Source organism: Nerophis ophidion, linkage group LG27, assembly GCF_033978795.1.
Source record: "Nerophis ophidion isolate RoL-2023_Sa linkage group LG27, RoL_Noph_v1.0, whole genome shotgun sequence".
Classification (NCBI taxonomy): Eukaryota; Metazoa; Chordata; class Actinopteri; order Syngnathiformes; family Syngnathidae; genus Nerophis; species Nerophis ophidion.
Genome location: NC_084637.1, coordinates 34,299,578 through 34,310,429, shown reverse-complemented (window position 1 = coordinate 34,310,429; position 10,852 = coordinate 34,299,578). Strand labels below are relative to the sequence as shown.

The following is a 10,852-nucleotide window of genomic DNA, read 5'->3' as shown; positions in this document are numbered from 1 at the left end:
TGTGCCGTGGGAAACTATGTAACTTCACCTAATTGGTCTCAAAATATTTTTTGCAAATCCATCCATTTTCTACCGCTTATTCCCTTTTGGGGTGGCGGGGGGCGCTGGCGCCTATCTCAGCTACAATCGGGCGGAAGGCAGGGTACACCCTGGACAAGTCGCCACCTCATCGCAGGGCCAATACAGATAGACAGACAACATTCACACTCACATTCACACACTAGGGACCATTTAGTGTTGCCAATCAACCTATCCCCAGGTGCATGTCTTTGGAGGTGGGAGGAGCCTATCCCCAGGTGCATGTCTTTGGAGGTGGGAGGGGCCTATCCCCAGGTGTATGTCTTTGGAGGTGGGAGGGGCCTATCCCCAGGTGTATGTCTTTGGAGGTGGGAGGAGCCTACCCACAGGTGCATGTCTTTGGAGGTGGGAGGGGCCTATCCCCAGGCGCATGTCTTTGGAGGTGGGAGGAGCCTATCCCCAGGTGCATGTCTTTGGAGGTGGGAGGGGCCTATCCCCAGGTGCATGTCTTTGGAGGTGGGAGGGGCCTATCCCCAGGTGCATGTCTTTGGAGGTGGGAGGGGCCTATCCCCAGGTGCATGTCTTTGGAGGTGGGAGGGGCCTATCCCCAGGTGCATGTCTTTGGAGGTGGGAGGGGCCTATCCCCAGGTGCATGTCTTTGGAGGTGGGAGGGGCCTATCCCCAGGTGCATGTCTTTGGAGGTGGGAGGGGCCTATCCCCAGGTGCATGTCTTTGGAGGTGGGAGGAAGCCGGAGTACCCGGAGGGAACCCACGCATTCACGGGGAGAACATGCAAACTCCACACAGAAAGATCCCGAGCCTGGATTTGAACCCAGGACTGCAGGAACTTGGTATTGTGAGGCAGACGCATTAACCCCTCTCCCACCGTGAAGCCGATTTTTTTTGCAAATCAATTATAATCTGCAAGTAATGTGCCGTTGCTAAATGTCTACTGAAAGCCACTACTAGCGACCACGCAGTCTGATAGTTTATATATCAATGATGAAATATTAACATTGCAACACATGCCAATACCACCTTTTTAGTTTACTAAATTGCAATTTTAAATTTCCCGCGAGTTTCTTGTTGAAAACATCGCAGAGCATGTGTGACGTCACGGACTGTCAGGAAATATTAGCGCTGCACCAAACACGGCTAAAAGTAGTCTCTGTTCATGGCATAATTACACAGTATTTTGGACATCTGCGTTGCTGAATCTTTTGCAATTTCTTCATTTAATAATGGAGACGTCAAAGAAGAATGCTGTTGGTGGAAAGCGCTGGATTGCAGGTGTCTTTAGCACCGAGACACAGCCGGTGTTTCTTTGTTTGTTGTGAAGCCGAGCGGTCAAGCCAACATGTTTTCTCTATGTCAACCAGCATGTTTTTGGATGGGGAAATTGTGATGTATATCTTACCGGAGACATCAATGGATTATTCGTCGTCCTGCAGCAAATGTCACATCAGAAAAGGCAGCAGTGAGCTTGGCTCCTCGGCTTCTCTCTGAGACACTGCGTGTTCACCGCAGCCATCCGACCTCGAGGTATGTCTTTACAATCTCACTAAAACACTATTAAAATAAACAGATGAGGGATTTTCCTGAATTATCCTAGTAAATGTATCTAAAAACATCTGAAACGCTCACAATGCCATCGCCTTTTTTTTTTTCTAGTCCTTTGCTATCAATATCCTCAGCCACAAATCTTTCATCCTCGCTCAAATTATTAAGGAAATTGTCGTTTTCTCAGTCCGAATAGCTCTTTTTGTTAGAGGCTCCCATTATAAACAATGTGAGGATGTGAGGAGCCCTCACACGGGTGATGTCATCGTCTGCGACTTCCCGTAGAGGCAGGGCTTTTTATTAGCGACCAAAAGTTGCAAACTTTATCGTGGATGTTCTCTACTAAATCCTTTCAGCAAAAATATGGCAATATCCCCAAATGATCAAGTATGACACATAGAATGGACCTGCTATCCCCGTTTAAATAAGAACATCTCATTTCAGTAGGCCTTTAGTGTCTGTGCTATGTAGAACTCAGCAGGGTTACCACATAGTCAGTATGTGGAAGCAGGTAGTTAATTGCTTTGTAAAAGTCAGAATGTGTGGGGTTGAAACTTTTATTAGTAGATTGCACAGTACAGTACATATTCCCTACAATTGACCACTAAATGGTAACACCCCAATAAGTTTTTCAACTTGTTTAAGTCGGGGTCCACGTAAATCAATTCATGATAAGAGACATAAGTGAGACAAGGATGGTTTGTTGTGATCCCAATATGCAGACAACATTGGGAGGCAGTGCGCAGGTAAAAAGGTATGTAATGCTTAAACGAAAAATTAACAAAAGGGAAAGGGAAAGGCAATGCAAAACAAAAGTAAAACTGAACTGGCTACAAAGTCAACAGAAACAGAATGCTCCCTAGAGCAAATGTGTTTGCCCACATTTGAGGTCCTCTCCAAGGTTCTCATAGTCATCATTGTCACTGGCGTCCCACTGGGTGTGAGTTTTCCTTGCCCTTATGTGGGTTCTTCCGAGGATGTCGTAGTCGTAATGGTTTGTACAGTCCTTTGAGACATTTGTAAACATTGATTGATTGATTGAATGCTGGACGACAGCAAAAACTTACAGCGTCCACAAAGTACATCCGTTCTTGACATGACAATCTACAATGTCCACACAAAGAAGGATGTCAACAATGTAAATAGTCTTGCTTGCTAACACAAACCAAGTGTGCGGAATAGCGCTCAAAGGAAGACATGAAACTGCTACAGGAAAACACCAACAGAACAGGAAGGGCCACCGAAATAACAGCGCAAGACAAGAACTAAAACACTACACACAGGAAAACCCCGACAAACTCCAAATAAGGCACGACGACCTGGTGGAGTTTCATTTTTTAACGTTTTCTGCTGGTGGTGGGCCTCTGGATTTTTTGATGAGAAAAATGTGCCATGCCTTAAAAAAGGTTGAAAAACACAGGACTAAGCAGTATAAATGGGCGATAGAAATAATATAAATTTGGCCTACGATTGATATTTTGATATTATCGCCCTGTCACCTCATGTTGATAATGTAATCAAGCTGCAAACCGCAAATTTGCAAGCAGGGCTTCGATAGATCTTAATGGCTGAAAGCGATCAGGAGCCGCTGGTGAAAGACCAGTACAGCATCCATTATCTGGACTTGGTCTGCATTTACACCATCCATCATTTAGCAGAAAACTCTACAGTGTGTGTGTCCGGGGGGCAACAATTAATACAAATGATTTGTTTAACTACCTCAAAATGAAATATGTAATTGAATAGAAGCAACTGTGTGACTTTTAAGCACAAATAAACTAAACTGACTTCCTTCTGTACGGTTTTGCACCTTTGTACAGTCTAAGGCAGGGCACCATTAGAAATACATTTTAAGGAGCCATGCTGAATACTTAATACAAAAGTTGTTTTTGCATAAAATGTCTCTAAAAGTGTGAACACTACTTAACAACACAACCAGCAAAACTTGATCTCCAGTTGACCAAGTTTTGGCAAAACAACTTGATTGATGGACTTCATCTTCAGCTCATGCCTCATCAAGAACACATATCCACAAAGTGAGACTTTGGCGTGAGCGATTTCAAAGGACAACTGCGGGACGTAGCATCTGACACTTCCAGCTAACTGGGTCTGGTATCAAGCTATCAACTACTGTCCGGGCAAAGTGGTGATGAATTCTTTTGATTCTCCATGCACTTCATCTTCAACATCAACAACACAGCTGGGGAGTGAACTATGTGGACTGACAACTCTGGACACGCAGTGCTAACAAGACAGAATGCTAACAAGTAACAACAAAGCTGAGGATCGTAGTTGTGACTGTTGACCAAGTTTTTGCAAAACAACTTAAGCCCGGATCTAACTTGGAGATGTTAACTGGGACAGGTTCAATCCAGCCCGTTAGATGAGTGTAAAATTGAGCTGCATTTTTAAATGAAAGAAACTGCTGTTCTAAATGTGTCCACTGGATGTCACAATAGTAATTCTGTTAGCCAAACAAGGGCCGAGCAAGTATACCAGGCAAGAAGTACACACTAAAAATGGGCCGCGACTCCTCCTCCACGGCCCAACGTTAAACAGACAGGAGTAAAATAAATTTGAAAATTCCCGCGGAAATTTTGCTGAGCCTGCTATCTGTGCCCTGGACCTCTAAGGCGCCGTACTTATTAGATGGTGCCAAGTGTCTGAATCCCTGAGTTTTAGGTGTAACTGTAAATGTTTGAAATACCAATCTAATCTGGGGATTTAGAGAAAAACAGTTTACCCCAAAGTCATATAACTTGCTAAACGTGCTTGATTAGGTTTAGACATACAAAATATGCTAAACAGCTAGCATACAACGTTAGCGTATAACGTTCTCACAAGTGTCACAAACCAAGTTATATAACTCTAAGGTGAATGGTTGCAAAAATAGCTCAAAAAGCTAGCATAACATATGTGGGGGCTCGTTGGCTGGTTCGTCTCGTGGTAGAACAGGGGTCACCAACCTTTTCGAAACCAAGAGCTAGTTTTCGATTACTGATTAATGCAAAGGGCTACCAGTTTGATACACACTTAAATAAATTGCCAGAAACAGCCAATTTGCTCAATTTACCTTTAATTCTATTTTACTATTAATAATTAATTATTTTTATCTTTGTGGAAACACTGATCATCTTAATGATTCCTCACAATAAATATATATTTTTGATGACATGTTTTAAATAGGTTAAAATCCAATCTGCACTTTGTTAGAATAGATAACAAATTGGACCAAGTTATATGTTTAACAAAGACAAATCGATATTTCTTCTAGATTTTCCAGAACAAAATTTTTAAAAGAAATTCAAGAGCCTTTGAAATAAGATTTAAATTTGATTCTGCGCAACCCGAGGGTCCCTGGTTCAATCCCCGCCTAGTACCAACCTCGTCACGTCCGTTGTGTCCTGAGCAAGACACTTCACCCTTGCTCCTGATGGGTGCTGGTTAGCGCCTTGCATGGCAGCTCCCTCCATCAGTGTGTGAATGTGTGTGTGAATGGGTAAATGTGGAAGTAGTGTCAAAGCGCTTTGAGTACCTTGAAGGTAGAAAAGCGCTATACAAATACAACACATTTGTCATTTATTTATATATTCTACAGATTTTCTAGATTTGCCAGAATATTTTTTTTATTTTTAATCATAAGTTTGAAGAAATATTTCACAAATATTCTTTGTCGAAAAAACAGAAGCTAAAATAAAGAATTAAACTAAAATGTATTTATTGTTCTTTACAATAAAAAAATAAATTTACTTGAACATTGATTTAAATCGACAGGAAAGAAGAAGAAGGAATTTAAAAGGTAAAAAGGTATATGTGTTTGAAAATCCTAAAATCATTTTTAAGGTTGTATTTTTTCTCTAAAATTGTCTTTCTGAAAATTATAAGAAGCAAAGTAAAAAAAATAAATGTATGAAGACCAAGTCTTTAAAATATTTTCTTGGATTTTCAAATTCTATTTGAGTTTTGTCTCTCTTAGAATTAAACATTTCGAGGAAAGTGAGACCAGCTTGCTAGTAAATAAATAACATTTAAAAAATAGAGGCAGCTCACTGGTAAGTGCTGCTATTTGAGCTATTTTTAGAACAGGCCAGCGGGCGACACATCTGGTCCTTACGGGCGACCTGGTGCCCGCGGGTACCGTGTTGGTGACCCCTGTAGTAGATGTAAGAAAAAGGTGCGGAACAGGAATAATAAGAAGAAGAAGAAAAGTTGAAGTATGAGCAATAATAATCTGGGCTGTTTGCATTGCAGCAGGCCCATAAACCCACTTCCAATGCTGCATTGCAGCAGGCCCATAACCCCACTTCAAATGCTGCATTGCAGCAGGCCCATAACCCCACTTCAAATGCTGCATTGCAGCAGGCCCATAACCCCACTTCAAAGGCTGCATTGCAGCAGGCCCATAAGCCCACTTCAAATGCTGCATTGCAGCAGGCCCATAACCCCACTTCAAAGGCTGCATTGCAGCAGGCCCATAAACCCACTTCAAATGCTGCATTGCAGCAGGCCCATAAACCCACTTCAAATGCTGCATTGCAGCAGGCCCATAAGCCCACTTCAAATGCTGCAGGAGCCACTGCACACTGACATAGTTCTGTAAAAATGATTGTCTTTTGTGCAGATTCAAAGAAAGTGAACATTGTGTGATTTACTGCAATACTGGGAGTCTTTAAGTTTGTATTTTTGTTTTGTTGAAACAAAAATACAATGGGGGGGTCTTAAAAAAACATTGTGTGTGTGTGTGGACAAGAAATAGGTCAGGTGAGATTTACCCAGGATAACCTTAGCCGACCTAGTGTAGAAGAAGGGGCCTAAGAGCGAACTCCCCAAACTACTGCAAGGCCAACAAAGTCATTGACTCAAAAAACGCTCCACATAAGTTAAGTAAGGCTCTGCGTTTCCAAATATGTGCAAACTTGATGCTAATATACATTAGTATTGCTATTGACATGCTACATTATATTTGTTAAAGAAATATCCAACTAAGATCAAAAAGCTGGCATCTAATAAGTACAATACTTACAGTATTAACACTTTTTGGGGCGCGACAGACAGCAAAGGCTGAAGTGACCAAGACACCATAATGTAGAGAGAGTATGGCAACCTGGTTTCAAGCCATCTCTTCAATGATTGGTCAAAAGGTGCTCAGAGGACGTCATGTGACGTAGCAGCGACACTAGACTTCCTCATTACACAATTATTGTCATTAAAGTGTGTGTGCTGTGTAAACATGCCCTGTGGGGATGTGTCACTCGCAAAATATGTGTGAAGCAATTGCATAACTTCCTCTGAAAGTTCAGCTGGAAGGTGAGGAGCAAAGAACATTATTTTCTTGTTCCAGGTAAGCGAACTGCATGGAAAACACACTACCGTATTTCTTTGAATTGCCGCCAGGGCGCTAATTCATTTAGAAACTCTTCTCATGCGTTTACCAAAGGCATGCGGTAAATTTAGGCCTGCGCTTATAAATTTGAGTGTGATGTAAGGATACCATCATGAAAAGCACATTTAATAAAAAAATGTTATTATGGTCTTACCTTTACTTATAAATGAAGTTCATGTGCAGCTCCTTCTGATCAAAAGCATTGATAACTTGTTTATAGAAGTCTTCCTTATCTTTCTTCAGTTTTAAAAGTCTCTCTGTCTCAATGGAGATCTTCCTTTATTACCTCCTGCTTTGATTGAAAGTCCAGTTTAGAAAACTGTTTTATTTTAGATATGTAATCCTCCATGTTAAAAGTGCAAGCGAGAGGAAAAAATAAAGGATCGCTGCTCACTCTTGCTGCTTGTTGTCACTTCTTCTGCAGCCGAGTAGTCGCAAGAAGGATCACTAGCGCCCTCTACCACCAGGAGGCGGGAGTCATTTAATGACTCATATTTGACACACGCAGCTATGGTATATTAATAAAACATAGCTGGTTGCTGTTCTTTTTAGCATATTCAATAGCTTGGACCTTAAATCCTACTGAATAGCTTTTAATCTTCTTCCCTTTATGCGATTTCAAATGATTGAACTCAGCCTCCTCTATTTTGAAAATGATGACAGGTGAAGTGTCACTCGTGACGTGACGAGTTTGACCCGGCGGAAATTCTAGGCATATGCTAATTATTTGGCGAAATGAGTTTGACCCGGCGTTAATCCTGAGCCAGCGGTAATGCTAAGCAAGCGCTAATTATTTTGCGAAACGAGTTTGACCCGGCAGTAATTCTAGGCAGGTGCATACTATATACCCGGTGGCAATTCAAGGAAATACGGTATTCTTTATTATTTTCAATTGCCTTTCAAATGTCTATTTTTGGTGTTGGGTTTTATCAAATACATTTCCCCCAAAAATGCGACTTATACTCTATATGTTTTTTTCCTTCCTTATTATGCAGTTTCGGCAGGTGCGACTTATACTACGGAGCGACTTATACTCCGAAAATAAGTTAGAACTACAAATAGATGTATTTTAGTTTATTTTGTCAGGAAAACTATCGTCAGAACAACTCAATCGCATGCTTCCGTCTCGGTACTCAACATGGCGCCTCTGGTTGAGTTGTCCATAGTCTGGCTGTGCACGGTACACTACTGCCACCCAACGTCTTGGACTGGATCAACTTAGTGTCATACCTGCAAATGAGACTCAAATGTCACAAAGTGACAAGACTGGACAGCAGTTATAATCATCATTTTTAAATGTTGCAACAAAAAATGAAAGTTTCACATTAAAGTACCAAAAATGGGTACCGTTAAGTATCGGGATCATATTTCATCAACAAATGTAAACGGTACCCATCACTGTGTGTGTGTGTGTGTGTGTGTGTGTGTGTGTGTGTGTGTGTATGCCTGGATAACAAAAGCTGCCTCCCCAACTCACTCTGGCTCTTTGTAAGGGGGCGTCACGGGGTCACATCCTAACTAAGTTAGTCAGGGTTCGCTAAGGTTGGAGAGCCGGATGGAGCTGCAAGGGTGGAGGGGCTGGGAGGAAGAGGTCCTACCCGGTTGGTGGGGGGCTGGAATTATTCCATTCATGCTCAGCTAACCGGCTGCAGTCATAATCTAGTTAGAGTTGGAGGCCATGCAGAGATGTGATGGAGGCGGGTCGGAGTCCAGATAGCAGGTGGTGGAGGCTGAATAGGGGAGTGGGGAAGACACCACTGATTGGAGTGGAGTGGGGGCAGCTATAGGGGGCGGGGGGCAAGGGGCAGGTTTACAAGAGTGTTTGTATAGCACACAAACATAATGTGGTGCGAAGGTTGGAACAGATAAAAAAGGACCTACAGGTTTATAGAACCTAAAAAAATATATATATATATATGGATGGATGGATAGATAGATAGATAGATAGATAGATAGATAGATGGATAGATGGATAGATGGATAGATGGATAGATGGATAGATGGATAGATGGATAGATGGATAGATGGATAGATGGATAGATGGATAGATGGATAGATGGATAGATGGATAGATGGATAGATGGATAGATGGATAGATGGATAGATAGATAGATAGTACTTTATTGATTCCTTCAGGAGAGTTCCTTCAGGAAAATTAAAATTCCAGCAGCAGTGTACAGAATCGAAATCCATCCATTTTCTACCGCTTATTCCCTTTCGGGGTCGCGGGGGGCGCTGGCGCTGGCGCCTATCTCAGCTACAATCAGACGCACTAACCCCTCTGCCACCGTGAAGCCCATGTATATATATATATATATATATATATATATATATATATATATATATATATATATATATATATATATATATATATATATATATATATATATATATATATATATATATATATATATATATATATATATATATATATATATTTTTTTTTTTTTTAAATTGATGGCTTCACGGTGGCAGAGGGGTTAGTGCGTCTGCCTCACAATACGAAGGTCCTGCAGTCCTGGGTTCAAATCCAGGCTCGGGATCTTTCTGTGTGGAGTTTGCATGTTCTCCCCGTGAATGCGTGGGTTCCCTCCGGGTACTCCGGCTTCCTCCCACTTCCAAAGACATGCACCTGGGGATAGGTTGATTGGCAACACTAAATTGGCCCTAGTGTGTGAATGTGAGTGTGAATGTTGTCTGTCTATCTGTGTTGGCCCTGTGATGAGGTGGCGACTCGTCCAGGGTGTACCATGCCTTCCGCCCGATTGTAGCTGAGATAGGCGCCAGCGCCCCCCGCGACCCCGAAAGGGAATAAGTGGTAGAAAATGGATGGATGGATATATACACATACATACAGTCGTGGTGAAAAGTTTACATCCACTTGTAAAGAACATGATGTCATGGCTGTCTTGAGTTTCTAATCATTTCTACAACTTTTATGTTTTTGTGATGTAGTGATTGGAGAACATACTTGTTGCTCACAAAAAAACATTCATGAAGTTTGCTTCTTTTATGAATTTATTATGTCTCTACTGAAAATGTCAGCAAATCTGCTGGGTTAAAAGTGTACATACATTTTTGTTTTCTCTGACATCACATGGACAAAGATAAGACCTTCAGGAGGAAAGTTCTGTGGTCAGATGAAACAAAAATGGAGCTGTTTGGCCACAATACCCAGCAATATATTTGGAGGAGAAAAGGTGAGGCTTTCAATCCCAGGAACACCAAACCTACCGTCAAACATGGTGGTGGTAGTATTATGCTTTGGGCCTGTTTTGCTGCCAATGGAACTACTGCTTTAAATGGCACAATGAAAAAGAAGGATTACCTCCAAATTATTCAGGACAAACTAAAATCATCAGGGGGGAGGTTGGGTCTTGGGTGCAGTTGGGTGTTCCAACAGGACAATGACCCCAATCACACCTCAAAAGTGGTAAAGGAATGGCTAAATCAGGCTAGAATGAAGGTTTTAGAATGGCCTTCCCAAAGTCCTGACTTAAATGTGTGGACAATGCTGAAGAAACAAGTCCATGGCAGAAAAGCAACACATTTAGCTGAACCAAACCAATTTTGTCCACAGGAGTGGTCAAAAATTGATGCAGAAGCTTGTGGATGGCTACCAAAAGCACCTTATTGCAGGTAAACTTGCCAAGGGACATGTAAGCAAATATGAACATTGCTGTATGTATACATTTGATCCTCACATTTTCAGTAGAGACATAATAAATTCATAAAAGAAGCAAACTTCATGAATGTTTTGTGTGCTCCAATCACTACATCACAAAAAAATAAGAGTTGTAGAAATTATTACAAAACTCGTGTCAGCTATGACATGTTCTTTACAAGTGTATGTACACTTTTGACCACCACTGTATATAAAAAGTAATAAAA

The 10,852-nt window shown here is 41.5% G+C and overlaps 1 protein-coding gene across 1 annotated transcript in view; it reads right to left on the bottom strand.

The window, feature by feature from the left end:
* pard3ba (par-3 family cell polarity regulator beta a) overlaps positions 1 to 10,852 on the bottom strand; it is a 329,828-nt gene that overhangs the window by 252,835 nt on the left and 66,141 nt on the right.